This window comes from Triticum aestivum, chromosome 3B, assembly GCF_018294505.1.
Source record: "Triticum aestivum cultivar Chinese Spring chromosome 3B, IWGSC CS RefSeq v2.1, whole genome shotgun sequence".
NCBI classification, from domain to species: Eukaryota; Viridiplantae; Streptophyta; class Magnoliopsida; order Poales; family Poaceae; genus Triticum; species Triticum aestivum.
The window spans coordinates 781,454,834-781,470,495 of NC_057801.1; the positions used below are offsets into that span (position 1 = coordinate 781,454,834).

At 44.9% G+C, this 15,662-nt stretch overlaps 1 pseudogene; it reads right to left on the reverse strand.

The window, feature by feature from the left end:
- Positions 1–2,973: 2,973 nt before the first annotated feature.
- LOC123067897 (ABC transporter G family member 53-like) overlaps positions 2,974–15,662 on the reverse strand; it is a 55,621-nt pseudogene continuing 42,932 nt past the window's right edge.

The window sequence follows — 15,662 nt, forward strand, 5'->3', positions numbered from 1 at the left end:
TACTAAACTCTTTGTAGGTTCCTCTATGTTGCGAATCAATTCATCCGAGTGGGTCATGATGTCCTGTCTGGTGGCGCACTGCCCAGCCATAACCTGTTTTTTTGCAGATGTTCATTATTCACTCTACGAGTTCAAATACAAGAATAATTTTGTTGTCTATTAGTTCTACTTCAACAATATCAACAGTATGTTGAAAGTGCTTCTGACTGTTAAAATAGACATCAAGCATGGACTGCAGTGCTACGACTTACTTCTTGATAGGGTCTTTTATGCTAACGGTTTTTGCAAAGTAAAACATTTTTCAGACAGAGCATGTGGATGTGCAGATGAACATGAAGTCAAAGCTGAATATACAGACCAACATTGATAGGATATGGGATCACACCTTTTAGTCCAGCCTGGTGCCTCTGGGTTGACTATGTCAGTCGGTTGCGCTGACCTCGTCGGAGATGCATCCTGAGTTCCTGACGACGGCGGCTGCCAGCTCCTGCCCTTTCAGTCCCATCACAGCCGAGCTGCTGAGCGCACCCAGACCCAACATTCGAGTCTACAGGAACGGCAAGGCCAGCTCCGTTGTTGGGCAACAAGAGAGAAACCGGCAGTCGCAAAAAAAAAAACAAGAGAGAAATCGGATCTGGTTGCTCAAGGTTGTCAGAGAACTCCTCTCGTAATGGAACCTGAAAGAAGACAACAATGGCCGCCACCAAGGTCCGTTCATTAGACATACTGCAGAATAAATCCTAGAAAACTATTTGCAGATCTACGGGAACTAACATGTCAACAACATGGAGCAACTCTAGCCCGGAATCCTCCACTATTCCAGTCACCGCGGGTGCAGAATGCAGCGACGCCGCAAGGACCTGCGCTCAAAACGGAGACAATGTGTTTTGGGTGGAAAGGAGGGACGACGAGGGTTCCGCCGATTTGATCCCTGGCCCACGTGCGCTTCTAACGATCTGGTCCATGGACCAGAGTTCTCTTGCGCGAACGCCGTCTCCTCCCTACATTCTGGGCCCACGCCAAAGATACTGTTTCCTACCCCGTATTCCATCACATGCTCCTTTTTCGCCGCTCGGCGTCAGATGCGTCAGACCGAGAATCGCGGATCCCGAGCCAGAGCAGACGCCAACAATTTCAGGATCAGCTGGGCTCGGGCACCAAATCGCCACGTCTGATTCCGAAAATTCGTTTCTGATCAACGATCCCCTGCATGTCATTCTTTCCGACACACCATCGATCCATTATTTTATCCTTAGCAGGAGACGCATGACTGAGGCTGATGAAGAGACACCTTCATATATTATCGTGAACTAATCAAGAGCAAGATTGATTTAGTAGGATCGCGGGTGGTGCCGCTAAGCAGAGGAACTGATCGAGCGTCATACCTGCTTGGTAGCTCCGTGTTGTAGGTGGGTGTTCAACTCGACAACATTGTCGAACTTGTCTTGGAACTAAACCTCCCCCTCGGCGATCTCCCCGGCGTCTTGATTCCCAATGATGACCATCATGGTGCACCCTTTGCACGTAGTCCCTGATCTATATGTCGCAACCTGGTGCTCACGTTCCCTACTTCTTCAACATCTCGATAACCTCTCTCTCAACAGACTTGAGCAGGATGCATGTGGTACGCCTTGGTTCCATGATGGTAGGGTCGTTGGTTCTCTCCATCATGCAAGCCTCATCAGCCTACACCAATAGTAAATCACCCAATCAGCCTACACCAATAGGAAATCACCCACGTTGACGTGGCCGAACCACCTGGTCCGGGTGGCCGGCGCCGGCGCATGCTCGGTGGAACGAAAAGGCGATCGGAGGCCGGGTGTGGGGATTTAGGTTGTCGAGTCGCCGAGGGAGTAGTTCGTGGAGATATCTACGAGGTAAGTTATGGGATTGTATTTCTGAATAATCACGTGAGATTCCAACATCCCCACGTTCCATGAGATGCAGCTTTCAACGCTGATTAGTTTCCCCTTTTTTAGCCTTATTAATCCTTTCAACGCTTTGAAGTTGTGAAGTTGTGATGCTAGACATCCACAATCTGTATCATCATCCCCTACAATAAACAATCTGTATCATCATCTTTTTCTTCGTGTAGAATTGAGACTTGCTATTTGCATCTCAAATTCTCAATTGTACCCCAACGTTCTTCTGAACTTCTGAATGAGCCGCTTGCGCTGCACATTCTGTTCTTCAGTTCAGACTTCAGAGATGCCAACTTGCCAAGCCTTGAGGCATCCTGACATGTCCTACCGAGAAGCAGCAGGCGGAAGGAGTGGACGACGGCGACAATCGCGGCGAGGTCGACTCGTCCCAGCCCGCGCCGTACGGGCGGTCGCTGCCCCCCAGCATCCCCACCACCTCCCGAGGGGCCGCGGCGACGCCGCCGCGGGTTTCCTCGCCCGGCTCCGCATCTATCCCGAATCGCGGTTTCGGTGGAGGGTGGGGGATCGACCCTGGTTGGCGGATTACCTCGGCATTTGCTCCGAATCGGGGGAGGGAGGGAGGTTGGGTCGCCGGCGGGCGGCGGCTGCCTAAGCTATGATGCGTTCGAGGAGGGCAGCGGTGAGGAGATGCTTGGGGATTGGGCGGGTGATTGTGAAGAACAGGGAGGAAGAACAAGTCGAAGATTTTCGATGTTTACTTGGTTAGTGCTGCACATCAAATTCTCCCTTTATATTTCCCAAGGATTAAGAAGCAGATGCTAGTTGATAATTGATGATATTTTGTTAACAGTGAAATATTCATTCATAGCTTCTTCACCAAATAGTTCGTCTGGCGAAAACACAATTCATTCAGTTTCAACTAAAGCAAAACTGAACTTGCTGTTGCGTTTCTAGGAATTGTCGGCTCGGCTGTACATTGAATTTCCACATCCTCAGATCTATCCGCTAGTATTAATTTTCATATCATTAGTACTATACAACTACAATGACCTCTGATTAAACTCAGATGTGTCTTTTTTGGTTAGTTGGTTACTCATCTCTTCTGCCAGTTGAATAGCTTGATTGAGATCCCGAAGAGGAAAGCAAAGAGAACTGCAAAGGACGCGACCACCAGACCGACCGCCCACAGGAAGTCGTGATGGTAACCAAAGTAGCCCTCGACAAACTCGGACACGAGCATGCCATTGTCGAACTTCTCGGTCACGTCCCCAAACTGTGAAGCTACCAGACCATAGAGTGTCCACGAAACAGGGCAGAGCCAGTAATACCATCTCTACCATATTGGAATTCTCTGTACAAAGAGAGAAGTAGCCAATTAGAATGTTACAAGTTTTAGAGTGGTTGGGCTTTTTTTAGAACCGTTCGTTGATGTCGATCTAACGGCAGACAAATACGAAGTACTGGGTAGTACTCCGATGAAAATACGCGAAAGTACTAAAACGAGTGGGGCCAGTACTCGTGACAAGGTGGGGACACGTTTTAATCTAGGGGCAGTTTAGTCCTAGGAAAATTTGCACGCGCCGCCCCTCTCGTCGAATGCATAACCGCCGCCATGGTGATTCACATTCCACAATTACTCATCGGCGGCCATCTCCTCCCTCTCCTCCAAGTCCACCTCAGTCATCTCCTTCTTCTTGCCGCTGCAACTTCGCTCCACTCAGGCAACCCCCCACCCACCCCCACCCCCTCTTACACGGCAGATCGAGCTGATGGCCGGCGACGAGAACACCGACTTCGTGCAGATCGCCGGCGGCGACCAGGTCAAGTTGGCCAGGTTGAGGGAGATCCGTTCTTGGTTTGACAACACAAGGCAGATGAACTGGACGGCAATGGCCACTCTCAAGAATATGACGAAGAAGGAGAGGGCAAAGCTTTGCCTCCCGCCCGCACAACCGATTGACAAGATCGAGATCCTCCTCTGGGCGATGGAGCAGGCCAATTCGTCCAGCGAGTGGACCAGGCGGAGGTGGTGGGCGTTCAGATCCAGGGTAGATCATCCACTGGATCAGGAACCCACCGTGCACGAGGTGCCGTTGCAGATTGTGCAGCCTCCAACCGAGTCACCGGAGACTCCGAAGCGCAAGATGAGGAGGACAGTGGTCGCGACCTCGCTTCCCCGCCGTTCTCCACGCTTCCCTCGCCGCTCTCCTCGTCTGAACGGCGGCGGTAGCTATGTTTAGAGTAAGCTTCCCCACTCCTCATCTTCCTACTGCTCGTGCTTACATCGTGGTGATACTGATCGTAATAGCTCAGAGAGGGAATGCCAGATGGCATTTTAATCTCAATGAATTGCATGAATATTTGAGTACATGGATTTGGAGGATGGACTATGATGTATGTGAACCCTAGGCATCATATGAACCCTAGGAAAAATTAGTAATGTTCTAGTGGTAGACACTGAAATATTTCGGTACACACCGGTAGGCACTGAAATATTTCGGAACTGCCCTAGGCAAAATTTGTAATGTTGTAGTGGTGGACACTGAAATATTTCGGTACACACCGGTAGGCACTGAAATATTTCGGTACTGCCCTAGGCAAAATTTGTAATGTTGTAGTGGTAGACACTGAAATATTTTGGTACACACCGGTAGACACTGAAATATTTCGTTACTACAATTTCAGTACACACCGATGCACACTGAATTATTTCAGTACTGCAATTTCAGTACACACTGAAATATTTCAGTACTGCAAATTCTATACAAAGTTGGCATTTTGTCATTTATGTGTGAATCAATCCATGCATCATATGGCATAACTTTGTACATGAGTTTGGGTCAATTTCATGTCTATTTATTGTTAAAATTATTGTCATGCCATGAAACACAAGACAAGTCACTGACCCAAGCTTGCAAAGATGACATATCAATGTTGCTGATATGCACGTTTTCACCAAGTCTTATGTCTGAATTAAAACTGAGCATTTTTTCTTGATGGTATCCATGGATCTAGAACTCCTATGAATTTGCTCATGTTGGATGTTTTATTCTTCATCATTTGTACTAGCATTCCGTGCGATTAGATGCCATGACAAGACCCCTGGCATATTTATTTTCTTGCCTCCAACATCACATGTGTGTTTTGCAGGAAAAAACCTGGAGTTCACCAGGCTGGCTGAAGTTGTGAGTCTGGGAGGCTGATGGTGCTGCTACTGGCTGATCCTTCTTCTTTCAGTTTTTGTTCGTCATTTATCAAGCCGTTGGACCGGGGCTACTTCCCTATGTGCTGTTAATGTATTAAGTAGTTTCTTCGAATTTGTAGTATTAGTTAGTTTGAATGTGGACGTACCTTAATTTTTGGAACGAAATGTTGCTATGTAGGACCAAGGGTTTCATACCTTAATCTTTGGATAATTAATTATGTGAACTATTAGATGTGGCGCACAACGAAACGCCTCTACCATTGATACTATAGTTCAACATGTCGGTCCAATTAGAGACCAACCACTACCATATAGAACAGTTAGCATTTCATACTACAACCTGGCACGTACAAAACATCACACAGTGGAAGCACATCCCTAAGCACCTTGCATTGTACAAGGTCTTAGAGACCAGCCTCTACCATATATAACAGTTACCATGTCACACTACAGCATATAAAACATCACACAGTGGAATAATCATAGCTAGTAGAGCATTAGGTACCAGTTAATAATAGTTGCAATCCATCACAAGCAATAGTACCTAGATATGAGTAGATATAGGTACGGTAATACACGACAAGTACTCGCGAACAAGAGATGACATAACAAGTTCATTTCACATTGATACATGGCCCACCCCAGTTCTAAATGAGGTGGATGGTGATCATCATCCTCAAGTCATGGCGACGGGTGTTCGCAACAGTGAGTAGGATGGCCTGTCCTACCCGAAGATTCTTGGCATGAAGGAACTTCTTCCACCCTGCCCTGCTCAAGACAGTGCGACCGTCCGTGTCCACTGCATAGGCACAGCTGGTGATGGAGCCCGTTCTGGTAAGGCGTAGTCCAGCAGCCATGCCTTCTTCGCTCGGGTCGATGCCACAGCTATCAAGTAACCTCTTAGGTAATTTCTGAAAACAGTTGACATGATATATGATCATGTCACGTGCAATTATCAACAAAGCATACACTTCAAGACACATATATCATTGGATTCAACACTGAGCATATATATCATCACATCACTACACTATACGCCAAGCATCAAATTACTACAGTAATTAGGCATATCATTAGATTACTCCGTACACTAAGCATATCATCGCATATTACTACACTACATGCATGTCATAAAATTCTTCACTAAATGAATTCTAAACTTGGCCTCTCATCACAGTACTACAACATGCATATCATATGAAGTACTACACTAACTAAGCATGCATATCATGTAATTACCACACTAAGTAACATACCATGATATGCCGTTTAACATTCATCCTTGTGAGGCGGGTCACGAATGGCTTCCCTAGGTAGTCTTCACGTAGCGGAAGCATGTCCCAGAGGTTGCCGATTTCCTCGTCGCCCAGGCTAAGTCCTTGGGCATACAGGTATTCAACAAGTGGGTTCTCATCATCATCTGAATCAGCACCATCTTCGTCCTCGTGAACTTCATCCTCACTATCCGGAATGGAATTTAGATAGATAACAGAAATCCTGGGCCTATCTCTTCTGAAGGAGAAGCTGATCAATTCACCCCCAGTAAGACGCATGCGGGCGATGAAACGATCCCAATCATCTCCTCCTATCTGGGTTATCTTTCGCCCCTTCTCGACCTGCATAGTGTATGGGCCCCCAAGAGCGTCGAAGGTCACGGTGTCTGCGACGAGCTCATTGAATGCCAATCTCACATTGCATGGTACGATCTGTGTAAGATAAAAACAAATAGCAGACACAATACATTAGTGCAAATAGCAAAAAAACAAACAAAAAGAATGTACTGTCAGAAGGTTCATATAAATTATTACCGCTGCAACAACAAAAGAAGGCTGGAAGTAGATGCCGAACAACGTGGCAGTAGAAAGGCTGGTCCGGCACCGTGAGTTGCAGCGTCCACATTGTGCTTCCTCCATTCTACACAGAACATGTTGAACTCTAAGTTGAATTGTACATAGTACAATACAAAGATCATACATATAATAAATCATAGTGATAACCTATACTGGCAATGGCCAATCAATCTATTTCCTATCATCTATGTAATAAAGCAATGGCAATGACAATGGCAATGCCCGGTTCATCTAAACCTGGGAATAGTTGGGCATCGAAACTTAAACCAGTCCAATCCACGGCACACATCAACACCAAACCAATCCAGATATTTTCATTTAGAATCTAGACCAAACCGAACTATACATGCGCGTCATCCAACCCAGTCCAAACCGTTTTCAACTTCCAAAGGTTCAAACCGTGGACAAAGCCATATGCGAGGGCACGTCATGAATCTAGATCAGACATGGCGTCAAATCTCGAGAGAGCCGACGAGCTCCGGCCGGCAACTGCGGCTCTTGGATTTGAAGCAGTAGTAGGTGGTAGTGGCGGCTCAAACTAATTGATTGATTTGGTCTCAAACCATATAAACCAAATCAAGATCCAATCCAAAAACTAAGTTTCAGTCCAAACCAATCGGCTCAGATCCGCCTCCGTAGGGAGACGCGTTTGGGGAAGGGAAGAAGAGTGGAGATCTGACGTACTTGCCGTAGTTGGCGGCGACCGCGCACCGGAGCGAAGAGAGGGGTCGTCGGCTGATGGCGGCGGAGGCGGCGGCGCTGGTCGAGAAGGGGAGAAAGAAAGATGTGGAGTGGTCAAGACAGGGAGAAAGAAAAATGTGGTACATGTGGTGGCTCGGTTGTGTGGATGACAAGGGGACCCACTTGTGAGACCGATAGCAATTGATGGCAAACCGTAGCAGGTGCACGACCGCGTGCACGACCGCCACGTCCCCACGTGGAATCGGGACGGCCGGGTGGGTGTGTCAAGTCAAATCGGCACCCGCGGCTTCTTGGTAACTCCAAGAGGCAGGAGCAGTGCCTTTCTTCCCCAAATCGGGTAGAAAACCCTCGTCCTCTCCCGAACCATACCACCCTCTCTTCCTTCCTCACCACCTCACCACCCTCTCCTCCTTCGTCACCACCCTCCTCCCTTCCTACGCCTCCCTCCTCCTGTCTTCGACCGACGATGAAGCGCGGGCGTGAAGATGCGGCGGACGAGCCGGAGGCAACCATCGGAGCAGAGCAGTCTGCTGCCGTGGCTGCAGCCGTGGGTGGAGCGGCTGAGTCCGCCGTAGCGGCGGAAGCTGGCGGTGCAGCGACCGTTGTGCCTGCTCCCGCTGCCATCGCAGCCGTCGAGGCACCCGTCGGCGAGCACAAGGTCGGGGAAGATCTGGAGGAGGAGGAGATGAGAAGGCGTAAGCGCAAGGTGTATGACAAAATTGAAGAGCTCATGGAGGAGAACGCCATAAAGGAGTTCGACCTAGATAGCAGGAAGGGTAGCGACTTCGACGAGGATGCCATCGACGAGCTATCTGAGGTAGTACTCTGTTTTGTGCTCAGTTTTTTTCATGACATTGGGGTTTTTCTTGTTAACTAGATGAGCATCAATTTCACTTGGGCGTTCTAGTTGTACGTATGTAGGATTGTAAGGATCTAGCATAGATCTTCATGTTGGATGTGGATTTTTAAATCTGATTCACATTCTGATTACAGCAGATACTCTGGTTTTTTTCATGGCATTGGGGTTAGTCTTGTTAACTAGATGAGCATAAGTTTCACAAGGGATACATTAATGAAAGAAGTGGGGTAATGAACCCAAATAAAAGAAAATGTTCATGGTAGGGATACATTAATGAAAAAAGTGGGTTAAACAATGGATATATGGCAGGATTCTCCATTGGCTTCCCCAGGACAGTGACTAAATGTTGCAGTTCCTGATTCATTATAGTTTATGTACATGAATTAATTTGCACACATGTTCATAGATGATTAGTTTGCACACATGTTCATAGATGATCCATTTGCAAATTCTATACAGATTTCCATTTTGCAAAGGAATTGATCGCTCCCTTAATAATTATGGGCTGACATTACATATCCACTGGATACCGAAAAATCAAAACATCTCATCTACCCAATTTTCCACAGTATTTTATTTAGATGATCACAGCCACATCTCTCATCAATATGAGCAGTGAGACACCCCATAGCTCCTTTACCAATTTCCTTCTGAAAGTTATCAGGGTCTAACAATGTTGGAGAAGCAGTATTGCCGCTGTCAGAAAGAATAATTGTTTCTTCATTCCAGTAGATAGAACAAACCCCCCTTGTGTGAAACAATGGAGGAGTACAATGAAGCCATTTTTCTGATTCCAATAAGAATTACACCTGTAACAAGTATCAAATATCATTAAACCAAGCCACTTCATGTAGTCTTTCATGTGTTAGTTATGTACTACTTGTGCACTAATCTATAAATGCAACTATTCCACCGTCCATAATTGTGCATGTCAATTTATTTGGCTCAATTATGTATGTGCACATACGCCTTATTTCTAGCAAATAGATAGTTGCCATGTTTCACATGTGTACTTTCAAAACATTGTAATTAAAGTCAATGTACCATAATATATCACCTGAGTTGTTCTATGTGTACTAATTCACTAATTGACAGGAGGATGACGACGACGTGGACTACAGCATGGACAACAGGCACAGCAAGAGCCGGTACACCCTGAGGCATCTGATTGCTGGGAAGATCAGGTACCGTTTCTTTGGCAAGATTGGGTGCCCTTTCTGTTGCAAGGTGATCGGTGGCGGCATAGATGGCATGATCCAGCATGCCTTCAGCACTGGCAATGGACATGGCAAGAATCATAGTGCCAGTACTCTGGCTAAACATGCTGCCTACGCACGCTTCCTTGAGATTGTCAAAGTCAATGAGCCGTACAACATGCATTGAAGAAGGGACAGAAGTGATGTGCTGCTAGAGTGCTGATGCTGCCCCAGGACCGCCGTGTCCTCTTATGTTATCTATGTTTCTTTGTTGTTGGAGTCTAAAACTGATGTCCTATGGTGTGTCTGAACCTATGCTGAGCGGTGGTTGATCTGCCGTTTATGTTAAGAATTTGCTGCTACTCTGGTTTAGTGTTCCTAGTTGTTAATAATATTTTGGTGATGCATGTTTAAGCCTTGTGCAATGCTAGATGCTTAGGGTGGTGCTTAGAAAAATAAACAGGGTTTTTCTGATGCACCGGTGCATATTTGTACAGGAGAGACGCCTAGTTATGCGTCTACCCTGTACAAATAAGCACCTGTGCTTAAGAAAAGCCTGGTTTATTTCTATAAGCAACTCCCCTTAGCACCTTGCATTGTACAAGGCCTTACCAACTCAAGTATCGTACGGTGGTCTATGTTATGGTTGCTGTGTTATTCTGCCGTATGGTGATGCATGCTAGGAACTCTAATAATATGACTATGGTAGTTATAGCTTGGCATGACTATGTTTAGTGTATAACTCAGCATGTTCCTGCCATATCTATGAGCAGTTACAACTGAACTATGCATTAATTTTTGACAAAATTAAAGCATGCAAATGATTGCCGATTCCACCTATTGCCAAATCAAGCTTTGTACTGATGATGCATTAGATATTGCAATAAGTAGAGGATGCTCATGATTGCCAAAAGTACCTATTTCCACTTTCTGATAAGAACTCAACGTGTATCAAATGATGCTAAAAGTAGAGCATGGGCATGAGAATGTATCAATGCATTAGATATTGCAATAAGTAGAGGATGCTCATGATTGCCAAAAGCACCTATTTCCACTTTCTGATAAGAAAAACAAAACGTGTATCAAATGATGCTAAAAGTAGAGCATGGGCATGAGCATGTATCAATTAATGATCAATTGATGCTACCTATTTGTGTTTGAATGGGCTCAATAAAGCTGGTGCTGGTTTATGCTCTCTGCGTGAACGTGATGGTAACGAAGACACTTGGTTGGCTATGGTCTTGCTGTCAAATTTATGTTTTAGTTCTTTAAGACTCTTTGTTTTTGCTGTTTGCTCGGGATCGACTAGCTTTATCGGGCGTCCACGTGCTCTCTTCCTTTTGGGGGAGTTGGGTGCACCATTTTCGGGGGAGTTGGGTGCACCGGTATCCTTCTGGGAGTTGGATGTGTCAGGTTCGTTCGAACCATCAGGATTGTTGACTAATTGTACGTCCTCTTCTGAAGCATCAGGTAGAACTGCTTGCTGGGCATCGTACACTTCCTTCTGTTTAAGAGAGAGTGCTGCGTTAGTTCTAATCATGAGACTTGTGAAATAAATGATATATTCTTGATGTTGCGCTAACCGTTATGGGGAACTTATATGATTCGAGACGAAGCGCATTGCAATCTGAATGCAGTAAGGTTGTACATATTTTCCACCTGAAAATATCTATCCTTGCCTATATTGGATAACCGACAATGACGTCAGCATAGCTTTCAAGCTAAACAAAGTACAAATATAAATTAGGCATTCAATTACCTGGTTTAAAATATTGGTCATTTCATCCCCGTTCCATGAAAACATGTACTGCAGTGTCCAAACCGCACAGGAAGTCCTGCGATGTTTAGTTAAAGATTAGTAATCTTATTCGTGTACGCAAATAATAATTTATGAGGCCATGCGTACCCATCGGTCTGTTGTGGTATGTTCTCATAGCGTTTTTTGGTCCATTCGGCAAAATTGATGTTCTTAGCTGGTGATATCAACCCTTTCTTGACAGCTTCGTCAATGCAGAACTGAATCGAGTCCACCTAGGGTACGACGAGTTATACATAGGGTTACGGTACTTTGGGAGCTCATGTTCCATGTGGATCAAAAGAGGCAGCAAGAGAACACTTACAAGAGAATCTTCCTTGGTCTTGTCGCAATGATAATTCATGGAGTTCAGAGTCTGAATTTCTTTTTTGTCAAAATTAAACATCATTAGCATCCAATGGTTTTGGTGTACATTCAGTGGGACATGCACCTGCAGTAAAATTCGGGTTGGGTTGAGAACCGAAAGTTGTCGTGTACGTAAACTATGAAAGTGTGGAAAACGTGTACCTTTCGGCGCCCTACAAATTTTCCTGCTACACGAGCTAACCATGAGGCTGCACGTCCAACAGGAACCACCCCTTCATTTGTAACAGCTTTTCGGTTTCTTGAGGGGATATGATTGAGGTAGTATCATTCTCAATTTGGCTAATGCTAGCATATGCCATAATAACCTGCCAAATTTTCAATCATACAATAATAAGACATGTGTTGCAGTAATGATGTAGAATAGAGTATAATGGGCTTACATCACCATAAATGTATTTGTCGTCCAAATTTTGCTTCAGATTTTCTGCTGTGAGGGTAATGTCTCCGATTCTAGCTATTTCAACAGGGTCGTATGTTCCGCGGATGTAAACGGCTGTCTCTATGTCCTCATGCGTGAACTTGTAATCATTACCAAAGAAAGGCTTCATCGGAGTTAATTGTGGTTCCTCATTGTTTTCCGTCACATGTCTTGCACTTGGTGTACTCGAAGTCCCTGTCGTGACTTGGCTAGCCCTAGGAGTTCCTGTCAGGGATGAATTGCACACATTGACTTGATCCTACAATGAACAAAGGTAGTTCATCATTAGTTTGTTACTTTTAGATATTAACATGTTGGGCCATATTGATCACCTGCACGCCTCCTTTCTGTGACACTGATTGTCGGTTCCTTGTAAATTCGTATTTTAAGTCCTGTAACAATGCAAACAATAATGAACATGAAGGAACATATTCATAAAAAATACAAAATGCACAGTATGACATACATGGAGTTCCCTCCTTAAGTCTTTAATTTCGTCCTCGGCCTTCGACAACCTAGGATTAGTGCCAGTTTTAGTCTTCATGTCGATCAAGTCTTCACATAGAGTCTGGTATTTGACATCAAATCTGTGCGCAATTTCCATTAACTTCCTGCCTACCTTCTTTTCATGATTAGCAATGCGTGCATTCATGACTTCAACTACCATTTCAATCTGTGTAAACAAAATAAAACCCCATTGATAAAAATAGCTAAATGAATGAGGTTCCATGACACCTATTTGTGATATTGCAAAAACAAATAGTCTTTGGAGTACACACTTGCTGGCTACTAAATTGATGTCCTTGTGATGGTGCTCGATACGAATCATGTTGATGCACATGTTCATCTTTTTTTCTTGGAAAATTATTAGAATTCTCGGACGGTCGTTGAGGAGCACAAATTTCCATGACAACCTATTTTTTTAAAATATAATGAACCATTAGTACCAAATAAAAAATCGGATATAGAAAGTTCAATTGTAGATAGGTACCAGCCCGTTATGAAGACCTCCTTTCTCGTAAGCATCACTTCTTATAGTAGCCATCATTTCGTCCCATTGTGCGATCAATGGAGGGGGTCTAGAAGCATACATTAATCGGCCACTACGCACGTGCTCCCAGTACCAATACTACACAATAAATTAGTTCATCACCATACAGATATGCAACAGAACAATAATTAAAGGACATTAAGTAGTGATCTAGCACTAACCTGCAGCAGAATTAGATTTCCTTGTAGATTTACGTGATCTCGATTTCTAAACTTGTGAACGGACTTGAAGAAGTGATTAAGTGTGAAACATCCCCAGTTAAATTTTCAAAGGTTTTCAAGATCTGTAACAAGGTTGAGATATTTCGAGTCCACATAATGTTGTGCTGTTGGTGCTAGAATAGTACCAATTGCGTACAGAATGAACCGTCTCAGGAAATCACCGTCTGGGGCTTTGGAAGCTCGGATCGCCGTTTCAAGGTCAGAAATCAAAATTTGCCCATTGTTTGCATAGGCGGTAAACAATTCTGTGTCGGTTTGATTTTCCAGATGTGGCTCTATATCCTCCCCTTCTATCGGAATGCCAAATATACCTTGCATGTCCTCTTTTGTTATAGGAATTGGCGTTTTACCGATGGTAATGGATTTCGTGTCCATATCTATGCTCTTGGCTAGTCTAACCAACATTATGCGACGTAGAGTCACTTCATGCATCTGGGTTAGTCCGCCAAGACTGGTTTCTGATATGATGTACTTTTTGTGGTCTTCTGACAACAGTTTCATGGTTTTTCCGAACCTTGTCTATGAGCATACTAACTTCATATGACCATGCTTTTCGGCGAGTTCCTGTTACATTCCATTAAATAAAACTGAGTACACATGAATTATGTGTATGAAACGATTGTACACAAACAGTCAATTACTTACCGCATCGGTAGTTTCGGAGATGGGCTTTTCTCCATTATTAAGGTTCGTATCTGAAACTGACATTGCTGCCTCGTATGCAATGATAAAATCAGGCTCAATTAATCTGAACAAAATTGGAAAATGTATAACAAAATTAGCAGAGAATTAATTTTAACAAAACTAACTGGGTCATTTAACATATGATCCACTTATGGTTTAAGCACAGAACCTATTTGGGTGCAAAACCTATGAGGGTTCAACAACTAAAGCATCGGCGGACAACGATTATAAAGATTTACGATCATCTAATACCTTATCTCGGAGATGGTGCCACCGAGTAGATGGCGGCGGTTAGTGCGTCGGAAACTATAAGTGCCGGTATAGCGCGGTCGACGGCGCAAAGGAAAAACGGCGCGTTCACGCGAGGAGGCGGCGGCGAGAAGAACACTGACGTCCGAGCCCTCAGATCACGTTGGCGGTGGGCAGCGAGTGGTGGCCGCCGACTCCTGTATTCCGTGGGCGACCGGTGTCTCCGATCTGATCTTGTAGCGGTCGTGGGAGGTGCGGACGGCCCGGGTGGTTAGAATGCAGAGCTGTAATCGCGGGATTTAGGGAGGGGTGGGCCGCGTGAGTTATGTGAGATTTGGATAAATGATATAAAGAAATAAGAAAATCTTGTGAACTCGGTGTGGGGTTTACAGGGTTTAGGGTTTAGGGGTTTAGGGTTATTAGGGTTTAGGGGTTTAGGGGTTTAGGGTTATCAGGGTTTAGGGTTATCAGGGGTTAGGGTTATCAGGGTTTAGGGTTGAGTGTTTACATGCAAGCCCGGAAATGCGTGTGTCAAAGAACGTACTTGCATGTATATGTAGTAATGATCCCAAACTTTCTTAATGGCATCCCATGACCACATAGAGAATGAATGCATAATGGTTTCCATGTTGGGCAAAATTTTGAATGTTTATACGGTTTAGTGGGGGGGGGTTTAGGGTTATCAGGGTTTAGGGTTTAAGGGTTTTAGGGTTGACGGAACTATGTTTGTCTTACGGTGGACGTAGCACACACACCGGACATTGATGGAGCGTTGGTCTACAATGGATTCCCTCCGGTACCATTGATCCGGTCCGTTGACTGGCTCGGCCGACAAACTTCGTGCCACATAGAGCATGCATCCATCCACTGGACCGGATCGATGTTTGGTTGGTTTCATACAGGTGAGGAACCCAGCTAGTGCTTTCGGGGTGTTGACATGCTAGGCCGGAAATGCGCGTGTCAGAGATCATACTTGCGTGTATAATCCCGAAAATCTTTCATGGCATCCCATGAGACCACATAGAGAATGCATGCATAATGGTTTCCATGTGGGGCAAAAATTTGAATGTTTTTACGGTTTAGTGGGCGCGGGGGTTTAGGGTTATCAGGGTTTAGGGTTTAAGGGTTTTAGGGTTGACGGAACTATGTTTGTCTTACGGTG